Source organism: Micropterus dolomieu, linkage group LG22 (genome assembly GCF_021292245.1).
Source record: "Micropterus dolomieu isolate WLL.071019.BEF.003 ecotype Adirondacks linkage group LG22, ASM2129224v1, whole genome shotgun sequence".
NCBI lineage: Eukaryota > Metazoa > Chordata > Actinopteri > Centrarchiformes > Centrarchidae > Micropterus > Micropterus dolomieu.
Genome location: NC_060171.1, coordinates 35339579 through 35361895, shown reverse-complemented (window position 1 = coordinate 35361895; position 22317 = coordinate 35339579). Strand labels below are relative to the sequence as shown.

The 22317-nt window shown below is 40.3% G+C and overlaps 1 protein-coding gene across 1 annotated transcript in view; it reads left to right on the top strand.

Annotated features, from left to right (window-relative positions):
- The first annotated feature begins 7185 nt into the window (after positions 1–7185).
- The window catches only part of ripor1 (RHO family interacting cell polarization regulator 1), a 170757-nt gene continuing 155625 nt past the window's right edge, over positions 7186–22317 (top strand). Inside the window, exon 1 of the mRNA XM_046036514.1 lies at positions 7186–7391. The gene's annotated coding sequence lies outside the window, so the exon portion shown is untranslated. The remainder of the gene's footprint in view (positions 7392–22317) is intronic.

The window sequence follows — 22317 nt, the reverse complement described above, 5'->3', positions numbered from 1 at the left end:
GCATGGTGCAGTTGCGTTTGGGGCATGTCCAACTCCAATTTTGCTAGTTTGACGGCAGAAAGAAAATGGTCTGTGTGCTGGGCGCATGGTTCAATATGTGCGTACTAAGTCTGTGAATTAGTCATGGGTGTGTAGGGCATAACATGCAATACACCAATCAGTGTAATTTCTCTTTTAAAGCGCTTGTACTTTGGCGCATTGCCGTTATAATAGCGTATGAACAGCGCATTATGAAAAACACCAGTTGACTGATTGAACTGCAGACTCACTGCAGAGAGGGGATATGGAGAGAAGTGTGGACGTGATATAAAAACCATCTCTGACCATGAAGCCTGTGTTCCTCTGCTGCTCTGCAGTTTATGAGTGAAGTGTCGGAACTCCACTCTGTTAACAGACGGACAGACGGTGTTTCCTCTGTCTGGATCCTCACTGCACTGCGTTAATGTAAACTATGATGAACGGGTCGTGGGTCACATCTCCCCCTACACTGGTTTCTTTAGTGTTGTGTTTTATTGATGTAGGAGTATTTTCTTTAACGATTTACTTTCATGATTAGAGAGGCTGCTGTCAGTCATTTTAAACGTCATGTGCGCAATAAACTCGCAACAAACATCGTGGGGTATTTGAGCAGCAAAAACAGAAAAAAACTGAAGTTCTAAACTTGACATGACAGGACAGAGGAAACTCTCCAGAGGAAACATTATTCAGCTTTTAGCTTCTGAAATAATTTAGATGCTCTGATGGAGGATTGATCAGGAGGTCAGCTGCTTTACTCCAAACAGTTTCTCTGTATGAACCTGGACTATGTGAGAGCTTTTGGATTTGTAAAAGAACACAGAACATTATTAACTTTAGATCCTGACCGATCCTGTCGGCGTGTCAGGAGATTTTAATAATTAATGAAGTTATGCTGCTGTGCCTCATGCGTAAATGCGCACAATGTCACAGTAATGCGCCCCTAAAGTAACAAAAACAATCGCTTTCTGCAGCCTCAATAGCAACGCACCAACAATGTGCCTGACCTCACCTTATTTTAAGACCAACACTCCCATGAGCTCACAAATGGGTGCAAGTGCATTTTCTATTTAAACAACTTGGTCGCTTGGCGTGGAAATTTCAACTGCGGCGGTTGGAAACTAGACATTCAGCCTGCTATGCCAATTTCTGTATTTGTTTTCATCCTGTGGGTGGAAAATGTCAGTACTGCATCATTCGTTTGGATGATCATGCCTCCCTAAAAGTTTTCCCTCTATTCAGCCTAGCCTTGCTGGGAAAATGAAGCAAGTCCGCATGCCTGTTTAGTAGTAGACTAAAGGTGTTGTCAGTAGCAACACAAAATGTTTATCTAAAGTGAGAAATTAATACCGCGAAAGTGACTGCGTTCTCTAGCTTATAGATCAACTTTTACCCGCTGGCGCTTATGCTAAAATGGCGTTTTTTCAATCAGTCTTTATCTTGACAGTGACACCTCTTAACAAAACACATAACTTAGGAAAAGTCAAAGACTGGGGGACTTGAATATTGTATAGAAAAAATAGGCCTAGGCTACAATCAAAAATTGCAGGTAAATTTTTCCTTTTGCAAAACCCCCTTCTGCCCCCTCGTGGCGCCGGGCCCAATGTAGGCCACCTTAGGCTCACATCCAGATAGGCGAGAACAGATTGGCCAATGCGGGATTGGCCTTTAAGCCTAGGCTTAACTACGCCTGGTTTTAGCGATACGCGTTCATGGGAATGGCAACGGAATTATAGCTGTTGCCTAACAGTGTGCATTGCTAGGATAAGTTGTAAACTATCTTCCGCTGTTAAGTTGTAGCCGTATCAATAGAGGATCAAAGAAAAAGAAAAGGAAATTTCACCAACACTGAGATACGAAAGTTAATAGAGCTGTACAATCAGCACAGACACACACTGCCAAGCAATCAAACATAATAACTAAACTAGAAAAAACAAATAACATGGAGACAGATAACGGAGGTGATTAACGATTGCTCAGACTCAGGCTACCTTTAGACAGAGCGATGCGAGGAAAAAGTGCAAAGACCTCCTGAGCAAAGCAAAAAAAAGGGGGTCATCCCCCAAAAACGTCCGTGTACAGTGCCATTATTGTGGATATCTTTGGAGAGGATTCCCCAGGTTTTACTGGTTTGGTCGGTGTGGAAAGTGACGGTACTGACCTGGGACACTGCTGTCTCTCCAGAAATGGATGTCGACCATTCAAGCGAGAGTGTGAATTGTGAAGGTGTGTAGCCTATATATTAGAGTACAATAACAGTTAAGTCTTAGAAGTTATCAGGTAACAGTAGGCCAGACTCTCTATCTTTTCAGATTCGATGGAGGCCCCAGTCACTGCACAAAGTTCCCATGAAGGCAGCAGTTGTGCACCGCCAGTGAAACGGAGGAGCAGTGTTGGGCAGGTTACTTCCAAAATGTAATACGTTATACATTAGTAGTTACTGTCAGTTGACAGTTTACATTTAGTAAACAATATTATTGTCACTGAATTGTAATCCTTTACGCTACTTTTGCGAATACTTTTACTGCTATTTAAATCACCATCCACACCACCACCAAGTCACTCGTTGAGCGATGCATCGGAGTCCCACAAGTGCAAGTAAAATCCTTTCCGCAGTGTCTGTGTCAGCACCATGGATAGCGGCATAGTGCTGTTGTTACATCATTCCAATATAAATAGGCTATATAAACAAACTCGCCAAAAGTGACACATTTAGATTTGACAGTAATCATTAACTAGGGCTATTTTTTCTAGGTTTCCTTGTCATTGATTCATTGCACACAATTTGCCGTTAGGCTTTATTACAGAATTACAAAGGACCGCCCATACTCTTCAGAAACAGGCGAAGAAGACCTGTTTATCTGTTGGTGGAGCAACTGTATTTCTAACGCTATTTTTTGTTTTTCAAGTTCCAGCTTTTCCTGCTCGGCCTGTAAATTTTTTGATTCAGCCTCCACTGTAACAATTGTTTTCTAAATAAGCATCTGCTGCAGATCATCCAGCCTCCTCCTCTGCAGTATTGGGAGTAACGCGTTACAAAAGTAACAGTAATGGATTGCTTTTTGCTGTAATCTCAGTAATGCGCGTTTAACCTGAGATTATGTGGTTATTTCCAGGAAACATTTCGGCACAAAAACAAATTCATGAGTAAAAGAGCAATGTTATTTACTGTTGCTAGATTCCGATGGTTGAGATTGTAGGCAGGGTGCAAACTATGGGGGAGCTTGCGGTTGACATACAGATACTCATGCTCAGACGGTGCCTGGATCCGGACGTCCCGTCGATGCAGCCCACAATACCAGGTATGTCAGAGGAAGGGTGATATTCTTACATTTTTAAAAATTTGAAATGAGAAGTGTGTATAAATTTGTTGTAATAAGCCACGCCCACTTTAAGCAATCATTACCAAATTTTAAGCATCAATTGAGTAGTGACCGTGGTACAAACTGAATTTTGTACAAATCCATACAGCGAATTAGGAGGTATAAACATTTCGCATGTGTAGCACCCCCTGCTGGAACAATATCCCAGGACTGCTCAGCGATCTTTTTAAATGCGACCTGAGTCTGGTGATGTCGTGTTATTCTTCTGCGTGCGGGTCACTTTCAGGCTGTGGACAATTCACACTGAAGTCTGATATGGGCCACATTTAAGCAATAATGTGAACTGTCAAACAAAAAAATCAGATCTGGAAAAAAATTTGAATTGAGCATTAAGCCCTGCAGTCTGAATGTAGCCTAATATTGGTTGCAATAGCTGGCGTAATGCGGGGTGCACCCTGGACAGGTCACCAGTCCATCGCTGGGCCACACATAGACGAACAACCTCTCACGCTCATACTCACACCTAAGGACAATTTAGGGTCACCAATTAACCTAGTCCGCATGTCTTTGGACAGTGGGAGGAAGCCAGAGCACCACGCAGACACGGGGAGAACATGCAAACTCCACACAGAAAGGCCGGGGCCACCGGGGTTTGAACCTTCTTGCTGTGAGGCGACAGTGCTAACCACTGTACCGTGCCGCTGGTACATAAAGATACAAAACTTAAAATTTATGAAAACAAATGGATTGATGAATAGTTCCATGGTTCCCCAGGTAACCAAGTCTGACTTGCTGACAATGGGGGTGTTCAGATCACAGTGAGTTGAAGTTTTCCCATTGTACTTGGATCCCGTGACAGTTTTCTCTGCTAAAAAGTATTTGTGCAGCACAAACCTTAAACCTTGGAAACAAAAGATTTGGCAGGTGGAATGAACATTTCACCCACTAGTCAAGTACATACTTACCCTCTCTGACCTCAAGGTGATGCTGTAAATATCAATTTTGTGTTTATGCAATTTTCTTTAAAAAAGATTGGCTTCAAGTCCAAGTTCTTTCAACACTTTAATCTCTGAAGTCACCAGCATCTGGTCTTCTCCTCTGAAAATGTCAAATCTTGCATTTTTCCAGACTTGCTTACAGGTGGCTAATAATGAGTTACATTTACTCCATTACATGTACTCAAGTAACTTTTTAAAGTAAATTGTACTTGTCAGAGTGGTTTTAATGCATCATACTTTTACTCTTACTTGAGTTTTTAAGAGAAAAATCATTACTTTAACTTTTTGGAGACATTCATCGCGCTACTTCGCTACCTATTTATTTACCACTGTCAGGTATCCACATGACTCTGTTAGAACAGAATGATGGCTACAGCATGATAGTATGGCTTTCAAATAGCGCTTGCAGCTAATATTTAGGCTACAGATTAAATTTTAGCCAGCCTGGTCTCATCCTAAGGTGTCCGACACCAACGCTTTGTCAGGCTGTCTCAAAGCGTCGGTATCTGACACCCTGGAATAAGATTGTGACAGGTTTTGCTTGTGAAGTCAGTAGGCTACACTGTGCTGGCACTGAGCTGACAGAGAGCAGTGTTTGTTGTGTTAATGCTAATATGTTTGTACAACTTTTCATAGTCAATGGCTTTAGAGTAGACAGGGAAAGTCTGAATTCAGTTGGACTAAAAATAACCATAAAATTCAAAATCGTTGACTTCCTGTTGTGTTTAGGGCATCAACCTGTGTCATGACAAAGAGTTGATCTTTGACGCCACGCCACAGACGAAAACTCACAGATAGCACAACTTTTCATCGTCAATGCCTTTAGAAGGCACAGCAGAAAATTAAAGTCGATCCGTTAATTCCCTAGGAGGAGTTTGTTAAGTACAGACCTTGTAAAAAGCTGAAACTTAGTCCGGAGGCTGCTCTGTAGGGGGCGTTAGCGAGCCATTTTGACACGCCCACGCGTGAAACCCATAAAATGTGAAATTTTTCACCAAGTCTGAATTTTGTGCAAAGTTTGGTGAGTTTTTGAGTATGTATAGGACCTCGCACGTTTCGTGCACAGGCCCTAATAATCCCTTCATTTTCAATAGGGACCTAACACGTTTCGTGCTCGGGCCCTAATAATCCCTTAAATTTCAATAGGGACCTAACACTTTTCGTGCTCGGGCCCTAAAAAATAATCCCTTCAGTTTCAATAGGGACCTAACACATTTCGTGCTCGGACCCTAAAAAATAATCCCTTCAGTTTCAATAGGGACCTAACACGTTTTGTGCTCGGACCCTAATAATCCCTTAAATTTCAATAGGGACCTAACACTTTTCGTGCTCGGACCCTAAAAAATAATCCCTTCAGTTTCAATAGGGACCTAACACGTTTTGTGCTCGGACCCTAATAATCCCTTAAATTTCAATAGGGACCTAACACTTTTCGTGCTCGGACCCTAAAAAATAATCCCTTCAGTTTCAATAGGGACCTAACACGTTTTGTGCTCGGACCCTAATAATCCCTTAAATTTCAATAGGGACCTAACACTTTTCGTGCTCGGACCCTAAAAAATAATCCCTTCAGTTTCAATAGGGACCTAACACGTTTTGTGCTCGGACCCTAATAATCCCTTAAATTTCAATAGGGACCTAACACTTTTCGTGCTCGGACCCTAAAAAATAATCCCTTCAGTTTCAATAGGGACCTAACACGTTTTGTGCTCGGACCCTAATAATCCCTTAAATTTCAATAGGGACCTAACACTTTTCGTGCTCGGACCCTAAAAAATAATCCCTTCAGTTTCAATAGGGACCTAACACGTTTTGTGCTCGGACCCTAATAATCCCTTAAATTTCAATAGGGACCTAACACTTTTCGTGCTCGGACCCTAAAAAATAATCCCTTCAGTTTCAATAGGGACCTAACACGTTTTGTGCTCGGACCCTAATAATCCCTTAAATTTCAATAGGGACCTAACACTTTTCGTGCTCGGACCCTAAAAAATAATCCCTTCAGTTTCAATAGGGACCTAACACGTTTTGTGCTCGGACCCTAATAATCCCTTAAATTTCAATAGGGACCTAACACTTTTCGTGCTCGGGCCCTAAAAAATAATCCCTTCAGTTTCAATAGGGACCTCGCACGTTTCGTGCTCGGGACCTAATTATGCACACACAAAAAAGTTCTCAAAGTTCTCTTACTTCATGTGTATGTGACTGATGTAATGTTTCAACCACAGATAATCTCCCTCAGGGAAAAGTGAAGAAGTGAACACACCTGTTTTCATTAGGCAATAAATTATGAAACATCCCACCTTTTTCTCCTAATTTGATTTGTTTGTGAGATCATAATTTAATATTGGGGACAACAAGAATTTAATTTATATTTTTAAACTATTTTCTTTTTGGAGTACTAACAGACTAGAATATTAATGCAATATTTATCAATATCACACTTGATGGATACACACTGGGAATATTGTCCTAGTGTATATGTGGCAGGTTATCTAATCAAGAGATGATGACTTGTCATTTCATCATAGATAAATACAAATGTATGTTCACTTCTTTACCTTTACCTGAGGAAGGCCATCTGAAGTAATTCTAGTCACATCCACATCAAATAAAAGACTAGGAGAAAATGACACTTTAAAAAGTAAGTACTGTTGTACTCTTACTTTAGTTATTTTGATGACAGTACTTTTACTTGAGTACAGTTTTTGGCTCTACCCACCCCTACTTGCTTGGATCCCGATAATGGCCGCTTGCGGCTAGATCTTATTTTGAAAGTGCCGACCGGAAGTTTCATACTAAATGCAGAGTGCTTGACGCTGGTGTAGTAAAACGTTGCACTGCTGGATACATCGGAGAAAGCTGTCTACTAAACGCAGTGGATATTTTTTACTAAACAGGACACGGTTAACAACAACACTGATGGACTGAGAGAAGTCGGAACAATATTTAATTTACTTTTATTCCTCTCAGGAGCTTTTGACTTCTTACTTGGACAAAGGAAAGATTTGTGTCAGCGGGATGAGGAGAGGTGCCTGAACTCCGCAGCAAACATGTACGTTACGTTGGTTCAATGTTGTCGTTTCAGTAACGATACTTATCCTCATAACTGATACAGTGCTGTCCTGTCACCCCGACATGTCCCGTCCCGTTCTCTGCTGTATGATCAGCGTACCAAATCGTGTTGACAAATCTTTTAATTCGGCAGTAACTTCCTTCTAGCTTGAGCTCTAGCTTCAGTTAAGCTGTTTCAGTGAAATGTTTTCTTGCCTGTTTGCGTGTTGCAGAACATTGAGACAACATAGAACAAGAAAATGAAGTAATACTGAGTGGGAGCAAGCACTGTGGAACATCCATAACAGCAAGTTTCATCTAGTGAAGCAATTTCTGAAGAAATTGCGGTGTGAATGCTGGCTGTTGAAAAGGCTGATATTAAACTGGATTGCTGGCTTGAAATGTTGAATAGTACTAATAATGTACGCAAGATGAGGAACATCATCGGGTTAACGGTCAAAGAAATTATGAATGAGGAGATAAGAGTTGAAAAATGCATTAAAAATGTTGGGAGGAATATAAACAGTTGGGAAAGTGGGAATGGGCCGAAGGATGCAATAGTGTAAGCTAGTCTGAGCTGCATTACATGACTAACTCCGAAAGCAGCACGGACTGTAGCCAATTCCACACGGACCACTGGTCGCTGCCACTAGGGGCGCTAAAGCTTAGTCGTCCGTAGAGGGTTGGTTGTGGTCTCATGGCCGTGTTGGCAACTGTTAGATAATTAGCTCATGTCAGATATCATAATCCTTTGTCTATTAAATAACCTATATTATTGATTATACCTTTGCTTATTGTTGCACTGTATTTTACAGGTTATATCTACAGTACATCTTTCTAGATCACAATACTTTGTTAATTATACTGTCTTATCTATTATACCTGTATTCCTATTGTTGCAGCAATAAATATATCAATCTTTGGTCCTTGTGTTCAGGACCAGTTGGTCATTGTTTAACTTGATGCAGAAAATAGCTAACATGCCAATATTTAGTCTATGCCAATTCAGCGGGTTATCTTCTGCTAACGCGGTCACAGACTGGTCACTACCACTAGGGGGACGCTGAAGCTAGTGTTTTTCTTCTTCTTCAATTCGGTTTTTGGAGCTGGATCATGACTATCACTCCGCCTAAATTGTGGGTTATTCAACTTCACAGCCAAGCTTGCTGGCCAAGATGGAAGGTGAATCACGTTCATTATTATTATTAGTTGTGGTAAGTTAACAATAAATCAACGTTACCGTTTCCAAGCATGTGTACAAATAAAAAAAAAAAGATGTGGAACACAATAATATGACTTTCCTACTGAGAGTCCTGTTTCAGATAGCTAAGAAGAGGACGGACAGTCTCCTGGCTGAGGCCAAACCCCCACAGTCTCACTATGGAAGGAGACTGTTAAGGATATTTACATCTGCAAAGTTGCGTGCATGTGTTTTTGATGAAATGGTCCCTGATCATCTCATGTTTTCACATGCGATATGATGTGAGAGTCATTAAACAACTCATTTAGATGTCTTCTGTTATCTAAATCTAAACATCATGCTATGCATTTCTTTATTTCCATCCAACTGTACAACTGTATTCCAGTGGATGAAAGTCACTACTCATCATTGTGTAATGTTAAGGTAAAATATTCATGGACTACAATGAATTGGACTTATTTGCATGGCACTTAAATAAATAGCACTATAAATTGCAATCCTAATAACTTGTACTTTACAACTGATTAACATGAACTTAACTATATATGGATAAAACAAGTTCAAAATAATATATAACATAAACATTAGAAAACTACAGCGAAAACAACAAACTCTATAATATTATTGACAATATAATTCTTAGACTAAATATTATGATTTGTAGTGTTTAACTATTTTTCTCCATAAACTTAAACAATGAGCAACTGAAGGAATTGGCTACAACCCCCTCTCTCTGAAAGTCTACTGACTCTGGCTCCATGGTTTTGGTCCGTCCTCAGCCCAGCATCAACGTCTACTGGAAGTATCTCAGAAGCGTTTCAGCCACAGACCGCGTAGCCTGCCTCATGTTATTGCCTTGTTATTAATTTATCCTTTATGTGCTTCTACTACCTTCTTGACAGCTCTCTGTGACCCTGTTTCGTTCTGTCGTCTGCAGGCTGCATGTCCCACAAGGAGCATTACAGAAGCAGAGCATTTTGCCTGCCTGATTTTGCTGACATGTAGAGTTTATTGATTTGGTAATCAGTTCTTGCTTTTTGTGCTTTTACTATGATTAAGTTGGTTACGTAGTTAAATTATTTCCTTTTGTGTCTGTTTTAACCGTGTTTATTGTTGTTTAACGATCGGGAGTCTATTTTGAAAATTGACCAGATTCTCAATGCCGTTCTGTTTCTGACTGTGACTCATAGTCATAGTGCCACCTACTGGCAACAGGAAGTGACCCTCCATCTAAACAGCCCCTGCAGCAATTTTCACTGTATGAAGTTTCTGTGGCATGTCCAGATTTACAAAAAGCCCCTTGGAGTCATTTCCTTAACTAAACAGGAAGTTGGATTAAATTTTTGTCAATTTACACTCTCCGTACTGTAAAGAACTCTTCCTAGAGCATATGTGCCACTCCCCAAGTGCGAGGGCCCGTCCAATGCTGTTTGCAGCTTTAATTTAAAATAATGTTTCTGTTGTTCCAGCTGATAACAAAGAGTAGGAGCAGCAGTGAAAACTGGAGCACCGCAGAGAGAGTGGCAGTTTGAAGCATATGAGCATGCTCTCTCATGTTCTCTTGGAGAGCCACAGGCCTCTGTCCCGCTCTCTCTCTTACACACACACTGACACACACACACTTTGAAGTTAATCACTTCCTCTGGTGGAGGAGATTTCCTTCAAGAACAGGACAAACAGCCAATTAACGCACAGAAACTCTCAAACATGGATATACTTCACACTTATATAGACTTATGCGCATGCGCACACACACTCACACACTTGTGCCAGTCTGGACTATAAAAGCAGTTAATTACTTTGAATCTTGATAAACTGGTCTGCTATGATAAGGACTAATGTTTTAGTTATATTGTTTAAATATGGGGATAGGCACACAATTTCAGGCATTCTGTCCTGGGAGACATTCGTAGTGTTGCGCTAGGTTGTTCACATGAAAAAAAGAGCTAGAGAGGGAAATTCATACCCTGCTTACCTCTGCACAGCTAAGTGGGTGTTAATGTCGTACTGTCTGTTACAGATAGTTAAAGAAATTGTCTGAAACAGACTCCTAATTCCAATTTCAGAAGTTCTAAAGCTGTTAGCTACCATCCAAAAAGGAGTTCTAATGAACCTTACTGACAGCTTAAGCTTTGAGGTAAAAGTATGTATTATTGTATTACATGTTGAAATACACACTCAGTTTAGTCGGGACAACTTTCATCAAAGACTGATATTGCAGCATTGTAGTTATTAGGGCTGACCCCAAATAGTCGAAGATTTGATGCTTCGATGGGTGGAGCCTTATTTGACTGTCAATCTCACAGTCGAAGCTTCGCAATGCAGTAAGTAATGCAGTAAACAAACATGTAAAAAGAAAAAAACTTACAGTAAATGTTTTTAAAGTGCGTGAATAAATCCAAAATTGTAACCCTAACCCTGGGTCGTCAGTGCACATGTGTAAGCATAGCGTGTATGTGTGTAGTGGCAGAAGAGGAGAAGTTGCTGAAGAGACAGACCCCCAGCTTCACCAGTGTTTTGCTGAGTTGTCCGCACCTCGCGGGACTTTAGGATAATTTATCACCGTTGATTAACCACACAAAGAATATTATATCCTTTTTAAATACCCAGCTACTTGAAATAGACCCGCGAGGAATGCATGCAGTTGTTGGCAGCATGGCATGCATGCTAAACTCTACACAAGACCGGTGAATGGCAGGCGAGAGAGAGAGAGAGAGAGAGAGAAAAGGGTCAACAATAAGCCTCAGTTTAGAAAGCTGGAAATTTACATTGTAAGTTGAATGAATAGAGACTGCAGCTCTGCAGCTTCTCAAGATTAAAGCAGAGCCACCATGTGTAACCCCCCTCCAGCTTGCAATTGCTGCGCACAAAAACACATGATTTGACTATAGGCAGGACTTGATGATTTGACTATGTAAATTGCCCTTCCACGTGCCTATGTGGAAAGCACCTCCTTGCTTTCCACGTGCATTCATGGCATGGGGAGAACATGCAAACTCCACAAAGAAAGCAACAGGGGTTTGAACCGACAACCTTCTTGCTGTAAGGCGACAGTGCTAACCACTGCACCACCATGCCGCCCGAGTCTATTATCTATATTTTCAAATTTAAAATTATTGTATTTTAAACTGGTAAAGTGATTGAACATTTTCATTGAGTATTTTAATAAATATTCAAACTTTAAATAATAACTCTTTTTCCATTCTTTACCATTATGGTACTGTGTTTCTTTAAATTATGTTTACTTGGTCCATTTAATGACAAAAAAACACAATAATTTTTTTATCCACTGGAAAAATAATGCGTACCCTAGAGGGTTAAGCGAACACTGCAGCCTCTCAGGGGCCCAAAAAATGAGCAGCCAAAACTGACAGAGAATAAAAATAAAGAATAAAATCATAGGGAGGAAATCTCTGGCCAAACAATGTGTTCAGAAGCACCATGTATGTCTGACAGGCGAAGGTGAGGAGATAACAGGCAAACTAGCAAAACTTTAGCTTGCTTAACCTTTAAAGGTTCAGTGTGTAACATTTCTGAGGCTCTACTGACAGAAATGCAATATAATATCCATAACTATGTTTTCAGTGGTGTATAAAGACCTTACATCGCAGGCTTATGCAAAGCAGAGTATAGGGCAGGTAGACTGTTTAAAAATGTTATGAATTCTCATAAATGTTGACGCTATTCTCCTAATAGTACGGCGTTTTTTTTTCTGGACCTGTCAGAGAACACAGATAGCCTATGTGTTGAGAGATTCTGAATGTGCAGAAAGTTTTAAACATGAGCAGAAACCTTCTGAAACACACAAGCTAAAGTGCAACTGAATTAAAATTATTTAATAGCATTGAGGTGAGTAAAGGTGCCACAGTCAAAGAGGTTACTTCAACAAAAAAAGAAAACGACATGAGAAAATATTTCAATACACATTTAATGTGTATTCATATATTAATATATATTAATTTGTTAAGTTCTGTGTGCAGCATGAAGGGAAACAAACTTTCATTATACAGCAACCTTGTGTTGTATAATGACAAATAAACAACCATGTAAAAGTTAAACTACAGGAGAAAAGATAGCCTATATCCTATATCTAAATTGATTAATGTAGTCCTCAAAATTGAATTTGATAGATGAAGTAAGTGTATTTGTTAGTCATAATTCAATTGTATGCTTTAATGCTTTGCAGTAATTTCTTTAATGTTTTATTTTACTTTTCTCTAATCTGTCCTTGTTTAAAGTTAAAATGAATTTGAAAGATTTTTAAAAAACTGTAGTGACCTTTTGTGCTTTATAATCATACTGACTAATTGAATATATGTGAGCATGGCCTGGATGAATCTATAACACTGAATTTGGAAATGATGTTTGGGACTCCATCTGTGTCACTATAAGGCTAATGGCCAAGAGCTTCTTTGAAATTGCCCATGTTTGTATTAGAACTAAGAAGTTGTTCGAGGTGGTGCTGGATTGGGTCGATGAGGGGCCCAGTTTGGAAAATGTTGTCCCCCTGTCCAAAATTCCTAACGGCGGGCCTGCACCTGTCTGTAAGGTAAACATGTAGAAAGGGTTCATTTAATTTGGTCAGTCTCACAGCTAACGCCAACTTGGCAGTTAGCCAAATGTTAAAACAAGCTAAATAGACAGCTGTCTCTGTCTGTAGCCTTAAAAGTTGGCACATTGTTGTAAACTCAGCTGCTGGCTGAGACAAACCAGCCGCTCCTCCTTCGACCAGGTAACGTTACCTTCAGGCAGTGAATAACAGCGGAGAGGAGGAGGAGGAGTAGGAGAGACTGATACAGACTGATGTCTGTTTTTATTCTTTCTAAACTACGCTCACAATACTACACAGTATTGTGATGTCAGATATTGAGTTTATATATAATTACTTTGCTGTTGTAAACGTTAATGTTGCTGCTGTAGAAACAACATTTAGCTGTAAAACAAAAAGAACTAGGCAGTTAATATACACACTTCAATATTTGTTTATTTACGAAAGTGATATGTCAGCTAAATATATAACAATGTTATCGCATGTTGAATATTTTCCTCATACCGTGCAGGCCTACCTCATGCCCATTGGGTCTAGTCTTACCAAATAACTGTCACCAAATAGTAGTAGTAAAGTATCGATAGTGGTATTGATAAAGAATCGGATCATTAAGCAGTCTCACTAAGGGTATCAATATCAATAAAAATTAACGATCCCCATCCCTACCGCTTGGCAAGTGGGATGAAAGGGATGCAGCTGGACTACAAACGAGCTGTTTTCAGGCAGTTCAGAGCAGAGTTTTCTGTGGGAGATGGGAACTCCCTTTGGGCTGAACTTTGGGATTTTTCACTTTGCAAACCTGTTACATGCACAAAAAAGGTATATAACTCAATAAAGGAGAGGGAAAAAGCCAAAAAGCAGAATACTCTTTAAATACTTATTCAAGGTATATCCAAAGTTAATTGAATGCAATTCTTGAACCATTTGGAGTAAATGCATGGTTTTGGGGCTTGTCTGAAAGATAACTCTGAAGTGTCTAACCCAAAAGTCAGAATTACTGTTAGTGTTCCTGGAATTGATTAATATAAGTTTAAACACACTAAAAGTAATATTTTTCATTGTTCCTTGAAAAAGTTTGCCTGCAGACAACTATAACTGGGACTTACTAGGTGGAAAACACTGGGCCACAGCATAAAGCCTTCCCTAGTCCAATTTTAAATTTTTAAATACCAGTACCATGAAAAATGAATATTTTATACAGGTTTTTCTAAGGGTATTTTTTTAGCGTATTTTTTTCAAAAACAGCACTGCCCCTTGACGGCAAGCGGCTGCTGCTGCTGCATCACTCTGTAGCTTGACGCTGATGCGTTTTTTTGCTGGTAGATCATGAACTTCCCACCTAAAGCTGGATATTGTTATTTTCTGAATTTTATTGGCTGCAGGAAGTGCCAGTCATCGGCACAATTGATTGCTATTGGCTCAGCCTACGCACGAAATAATAGGGGCTGGCTCTTTCTTACAGTGCGGGCTCTCATTGGCTGTTGTAGGCTGTGTACGGGAGATGTGAGCTCCTATTGGGTCGAATTAGATGTCAGTCGAAAGGTCAGAGTTCAGCTGCTAATTTGAATACAAGATATCGCATTTGTTTACATCCAAAGCGGAGTTATTACAGTTATAATGACATACGAGCCACGTCTGCCGGCAAATATGAAACGATGTGGCAGCAGTCCCTGGGCATTTATTGATGGAATAATGTGTTTTGGACTAAATATTTTTACTGGATTGGATCGTCTGGACCTTTGATAAGAAGACCATTTTTGTTGGAATATAGTCGATTGATGGATTACTATGAGGCTTCATAGGTGAGTCGCGTCAATTTTGATTTCATTTGGTTGGTCTGACAGAGGCGCTGATTTTACCCGCTGTGGTGATTGTATCTTGAAATGGTTTGCATTGGTCGAATCACTAGTGATGGGAAAAGTCACTCTTTTGACAGACTCGTCAAATCTCGTTCATTAAAATGAACTAATCTTTTTTTGTGTCATTTCGGTCATTTTAACTAGGCTGGTTAAAATGGTCCATTTTCACAATCCTTCCTGAGTATACAACCAGGCCAGCCATATATATATATATATATATATATATATATAAAATAATTACTATCACTAAATCTCTAAAGTGCTTATTCATACAGCAGCCTCACACCTATCCATGAGTAAAATCTATATATTAACATCAGATTTACTGGGAATATATTGAAGTAATAAGCTTGACACACTAGATGAATAAAACACACTCTTATTAAAATTTAACAAATTTAATAATAATCTTGATAAAGCCACCAAGTTCTTAAAAGAACTCCAGCACAGAGAGAGGAACAAAGAATTATATTATACATATACATTATATAAACGCAGCAGTTTGCCAGGTCTGGACATAGAATGGACCACATCAGGTCTGGATTCTGCTGACAGAAACAAACATAAGTACATCACTGTCAAACACTGCAGGTTGTTCACCAGTCAAGAGTTGTGGAACACCACCGCTCTGCTGATAAATAAAAAGGAAAAGTTAGGTTGCATTCTCTGGCGGACCCGGATCACTTCTTAGCTGGAACACACCACAGGGCTAACGCTAACATTGCTATGTGGCTGTATTTTAATGTTTTAATGAGCCAGTCCGTTTGTTCTGGAGAGGAGACGACCTCTAAGGTAATGTGGCTCCCAGTAGAACCCTGTCAGTGCTCTGAAGTGGAGTGGACCCAGAACAGCTCTCATCAGCTGTTAGCTGTAAACACACCACAGAGCTAATGTTAACACTGCAGTGTTTTAATGTTGTAAAGACTGGCTCCCTTTGTTTTGGAGAGCAGATGACCTCAGAGGTAATTTGGCTCTTGGTAGAACCCAGTCAGGGCTCTGAAGTGGAGCGGACCCAGAACAACTCTCATCAGCTGTTGGTTGTAAACACTAGCAGGACTAAAGTTACAGTGCGGCTGTGTTAAAACTATAATTTAGCACAACATCACTGCGCTGTAATAACGTTAAGCTTTATGAAATGTCACATAATTAACAAAATAGATAATGTCAGTCCAGTGACTGTTACCTGACAACTGACTTGCCTCTCATTCTCCTGCCTGCTGAATGAACGAAAGACTGAGGAGGACCATGAGTGGTGAACAAATAATTTATTCCTGCTCCACAGCAGCCAAGATGTCACGTGACAAATGAACGAGTCAAACCCAGAGACCCACAGTTGAGAGTTGTGAACTAATCAATACTGTTTCCTGTGCTGACGACGAGTGAACCTAAGAGTCCAAGACCATTCACTTTCTATGGGTTGACCAGCCTATAAGTTAACTAAAAAGCCACAGTCACATAACTTACCTGTCTCTATGGGTTCTGTAGTGACGGATGAAGTTGGATGTTGTGGGGGTCGTATCACTGATTTTTGAGCTGCAGACCTTTTTTTTCCTACCGTCATGACAACATAATCCTTGTCTGTGTTGTACCAAAGTTACACGTAATGGTATGGTTGCAGGATTATGCCGCAAATGTTGGAATGTGCGAATGCAAGTATTTAATAAAAAATCAAGTCATTTTCAAGTCTGTCTCAAGTGTAAGTCAAGTCTCAAGTCATAAACACCAGTAAAATTCACTCATTTTTTTTTTTTGTGGTGCTGCAATCAGCTGACAGAAGTTTACCGTAGAATGCAGAATGAACAAGGGAGAGTGGGTGTGTTAGCAGTGAGTTGGTCATTCATCACGTGAAATACATGACTTAAATAATAATAAAACAGTCTCGTTTTCATAGCCCTCTTCCGGGGTCCTTCCGAGTCACAGCAGTGTGTTTAATGTTACAGTAGGTGAGTGGTGGAAGCTACGCTGTTGACAGACGTGATTGTAGATTTATTTCTGAAACAGTGTGGCAGTTCCAGTGAACGGTCCTATCATTTCTCCCTCGTTCATCATTTCTAAATATTCTCCAACATTACTTACAGCACACTGCACAAAGCTAAATTAGATTTCCCCCACAAAGCTAAAGCCATGTTTATCAGTGGAAGAGCGCTAACGCTAATTTATTTTGTTGTGCTTTGGGTATGTACTGTATGTATGTGGTATCTTGGTATGGTCTCAACATAACAAATGTTAGGGATACTCTTTGTTTATGTCATGCGTTTCTTAAAATAAGAGAAAATAAGAATATTGGCCGATATATCGGCATATCAGATTTTAAAATCCTCAAGTATCGAAATTGGTGTCGGACTTAAAAATCCCATATCGGTTGTGCTCTAGAGTGAAGTCTATGCATGGGAAACCAATGTGTTCTCATCTCAGAGCGTCATAACTGACGCTTTCAGACAGCGTGACAAAGCGTAAGTATTTTACGCTAAAGGTACCCTTCAGCGTCCGTATGAAACTCCACCATTTGCTATGTTCCAGAAACACAAAGGAGGCTAACCTTTCCTGCTAACCTACAGCAACAGCTGTGCAGATACTATCGGCCGATATGCCGATAGGGTTAGCCCGTCGACATGCATAAAGTCAGTGACTTAGGTTTAGGTACTAACATTTCTGATGGTTGTGGTAAGGGTAGGGAGCTTCGGGGGGCTGTCAACACCTTTAACACGAACGTACGATCTGTATGAGATGCCCAGAGCGTCTCATAGAGACGCTAAAGGGTACCTTTGGTGTCAAATAATTACGTTTTGTCACTTTTTCTGAAAGTGTTGGTATTGGACGCCCTGAGATGAGAACGGTCTGGGGAAACGCATGTCTTTATAAGACAACTGCTACTTCTCCCCCGTGCCCCACCCGATGTCATCATGTTTCATTGTAGACATCATTCGATGGCAATTTTGTAGACATCGCCCAACTGTAGTCTGTATGTAATCTAGAAGTTTAAAAACTTCCACCGATCAGTAACATAATAACATCATTGGTACCCATCTCCCGAGCATCAGTGATATCACTGAGGTGAGGTGTCTACGCAGAGCCCAAAGGATACTAAAGGACAGTGCCCACCCAGCCACAGCCTGTTCACCCTGCTGCCTTCTGGGAAGAGATATAGAAGAAGCGGCCCGCGGGCCAGATTGCTTTGATAGCAGAAAAAAATAAAATAAAATAAATTGATAGCGGCTGGTGCTGAAATAGATATCAGTCATGACAGATACAGTTACTGCAAAATAAAAGCGCGAGAATGTTTATTGCAGCAATTCTTTATGTTGAGTTTATTGAAAACCTTTACTTTGAAGAGTTCTGAAGGACATTCAAAAGAGTCTCTGGCTTGCTTGACACACCTCTGGGAAGAATGTAGAAAGTTCCGTGGCGCTGGTCCACTGCGGTTGGTCAGCGATTGTTTCCTCTGGTGGGATGAAGTCTGACGCTCCGCATGATCCATGATAAGATTAATGTCAACAAATCATGTTTTTGGGGGAGCTAATGTCTTATTAGGGGGAGCTAAACTCCCTCTGGCTCCCCCGTAGTTCGCACCCTGAATTTCCTCAAGGAAATGAAAATAAGCGTCCATAGGTTTATGAATGCGGCTCAAACGCCGGGCACACACACACTGCAGCACGTGCCTTATTGTGAGCATGTGCAAAAGTGTATACACAGTTAATTGGAATTGATCTTCCAATCTTCCTAATGGGAGTCCCGCACAGTACCTACTGAGCTAAAAATGCACATGAATATACAAGGATTGGAAATAATTTGACGTTCTGGCCTGCTTGGATGGCTTGAAAAAAATTTGGCCCGATGCCATACTTATTTGCCGACCCCTGCTCTAATTCATCCTCAGCACTGTTCCAGTGATGATAGTTTATTTCTGTTTACCATATTTCATAATTGATTCTGTATTAATCTATATTGTCTGCTATGTAGCAGAAGGGAGTTACAAAACTCAATTTCACTCTATAACTTGCTATATTGTGACAATAAAACTGCCTACCTACCATTGAAAGACACGTGGACATCTTGTCAGCTGTAAATAACCAAAACCATGCAGCTGCAAAACACTGCAGTTCTGAGGAAAAAGAGGAAAAAGCAAAATCTACAGACCTCCATTTCATTGCTGAAGAGTGCAACTCAAAACTCTTTTGGATTGAATGTGGCAGAGCTGCTTTTCACATAACCAGGAAAAACCCTGGTCATCTTGTCTGATCATTTTTTCCAATTCATCTGATCTGCCCTGCCTATTTTCTCTTGTAACCCCACAGTTTCCTCATTCTCATTGCCAAGTACTGATTTTGGAATTTCTGTTGATAAGATTGTCATAATGATTGTCTCTCTCTGTATATCTGCACATGCAGATGGTTCAGGTGAAAGAGATTAAAAGAGGATTACCTACTGGGCCTTCTGCCTGTAAGACCAAAGCCATGGCAGATAGGGAAAGAAAGACACAATTTGTGTTTGAATCCCTATTCAAGAAATACTGTCAAGAACTACCTTGTCCGACCAATGTCACCATTATTGTGCGTGTGTGTTTTATTAATTATGAAGTTATGCATTCTCAAGTTTGAAGGCTTATGATATGCTAAGATATCAAATAGTTTGTCCTATTTGACTATACAACTCTGGAATGTTTCACAGCAACAGAGTCATTTCCCCTTGAATCATGAGTTATGCTTGTGATTTTAATGCTAAACTATACAGTACACACTACAATGTATTCTACCTGCTGTGTGTTCCTGCATGTGTGAGATTGGTCAGTGCAGTTGGATGACATCATGCTGAAGCAGAGCCTTGAGGAACGTTTGTGTCAGGGTAACCCTTTGTTTTGTTGCTCTGATTCTCTGCTATACCAGTAAAGAGGCCTGATGGATGAGGAAGCCTGTGTTTTTTTAAGATTTTAACGGTATTACTACTCTTACCGATACTGCTTATTGAACCGGTACTTTAGCCTCTTGGTACCGGACCTGCCTGTAATCGATTTTCGCTGTTCTAGCTGTTTTCCGTCCAAAAACTGTCGTCAGCTTGAAGAGAAGAAGAGTTTGCTTTGGCAGAGGCGGTCTTTATCAGCGTATGCTAGGCATCCAGGATATCAACCAATTCCTCTCTTCAATATGAACATACAGAGCGCACTTGCAGCCACTTGTAGGATGTTTTGTTCTCAAGCTGTGGCCTGTAAAGCATGGGAGTGCTTTTTTGGTCATATATATTTTCATATTCATACTATTTTCATCAATATTTCAATGTTTTCGAAGCTTTATGTTTATGGAACATGATTGTATGGAGAGAAATAATGTTCTGAAGATAACTCCCAATTAAAGTGTTCATGGCCAAAACATGGACATTCGCCTGGTATATTTTTGAAAGATTGTGTAATAACTGTTGTATATTAGTTTCTTTTCATCAAATTTACAGTTACATTTGTATTCCAGGTATATTAGAAAATATTCAGGTGCATTATAATCTGTCTTATGATGGTTGTAATGGTTTATTGCATTAAAATATAGCTTTTTTTTACCAGTCGAGGATGAAAATATCATATTTTTTCTGTATTGCATCTCCATGTAGTCTGTAATGGTAAAATAAATGTTAATGTAAATGGATTTATATTTCTTAGCTTCTGACCTTTCAAAGGACAACAGAATTATGCATCTAGGTCTAATGGTTGAGGAGATATTACTGATTTATTTTGGGTATGTTATATTAGGCTTTTTTCCTGGAAATAGGTGCCAGGTACCATGAGGTTAACAGTATTCTTATTGGTTCTTGTTGTTATTTTTTAGAGAAAAAAAATAAACAAATTTAACATTGCTTGATTTTCTGAAATGTCAAATAAATAAAATAAACAGTTAATTACAGCAAAAGAAATACAGTAATATAAAGCAATACAGCAATGTTTTGAGCAAAACACTATTATAGACTGTAATGTTGTACTGATGGAAATATAAAACAAACAAACAATTATTTACAGAAAAAGAAAATACAGTGGTATAGAGCACCACTTCAACAAAAAAGTTGCAAAATCTTTAAATGGGTGATTGAATTTATGAACCACCTATAGGTAAACAATCATCTGGCTGACGGTTACTTTTAATCATGAACCAAATTTTGCATAATTCAGTTAACTCCTTGTGTGGTCTCTAGGCTGCTAGTACACAAAAACGGTGCATTTCACTGCCTGTGAAACTTCTCTCCAACTGTATAGAGTGGACCGCGACACAGAACTCTCCGGCAAAACAAAAGGTGGAGGTGTCTGTTTTTATATTAACAATGGCTGGTGTACCACCGTGGCAGTGATTCAGCAGAACTGTTCTCCTGATCTAGAATATTTTATCATTAACTGTAAACCATTTTACTGTCCCCGTGAGTTTGCTTCATTCACTCTGGTCGGTGTTTACATCTCGCCGCACGCAAACGTTCAGGATTCACAGCGCATGCTGGCTGACCGGATACTGTGTGTGGAGCAGACAAACCTGGACTCCCTTGTTATTGTTCTCTGTGACTTTAACAGGGGAAATCTCAGCCAAGAACTCCCCAAATACAGACTATAAACAGTTTATAAAGTGTCCAACCAGAGAGGGGAACACTTTGGATCTCTGCTACACCACAGTTAGCAGTGCCTATCACGCCGTCACACACGCTCCACTGGGACACTCTGATCACGTGATGGTCCATCAGATCCCTGCTTACAGGCAAAAACTAAAGCTCTGTAAACCTGTAGTGAGGACATCAAAGAAGTGGACTAATGAAGCTGTAGAGGATCTTCAGGCGTGTTTGGACTGCACTGACTGGGATGTTTTCAGGACTGCTACCAACAATCTGGACGAGTTTACAGAGGCTGTGACGTCCTACATCAGCTTCTGTGAGGACAGCTGTATTCCAACACAGACCAGGGTGAATTATAACAATGACAAACCCTGGTTCACAGCTAAACTCTCAAGCTCCTGAAGTTTGCGGACGACACCACCCTCATTGGGCTCATCTCAGGTGGGGATGAGTCCGCCTACAGGTGGGAGATCGACCATCTGGTGACCTGGTGCAGCCAGAACAGTCTGGAGCTCAACGCTCTAAAGACAGTGGAGATGGTCATGGACTTAAGAAAGAGCCCAGCCCCACCCTCCCCCATCATCCTGTGTGACTCCCCAGTCACCACTGTGGACTCCTTCCGCTTCCTGGGCACCATCATCTCCCAGGACCTCAAGTGGGAGCTGAACATCACCTCCCTCACCAAGAAGGCCCAGCAGAGGATGTACTTCCTGCGGCAGCTGAAGAAGTTCAGCCTGCCAAAGAC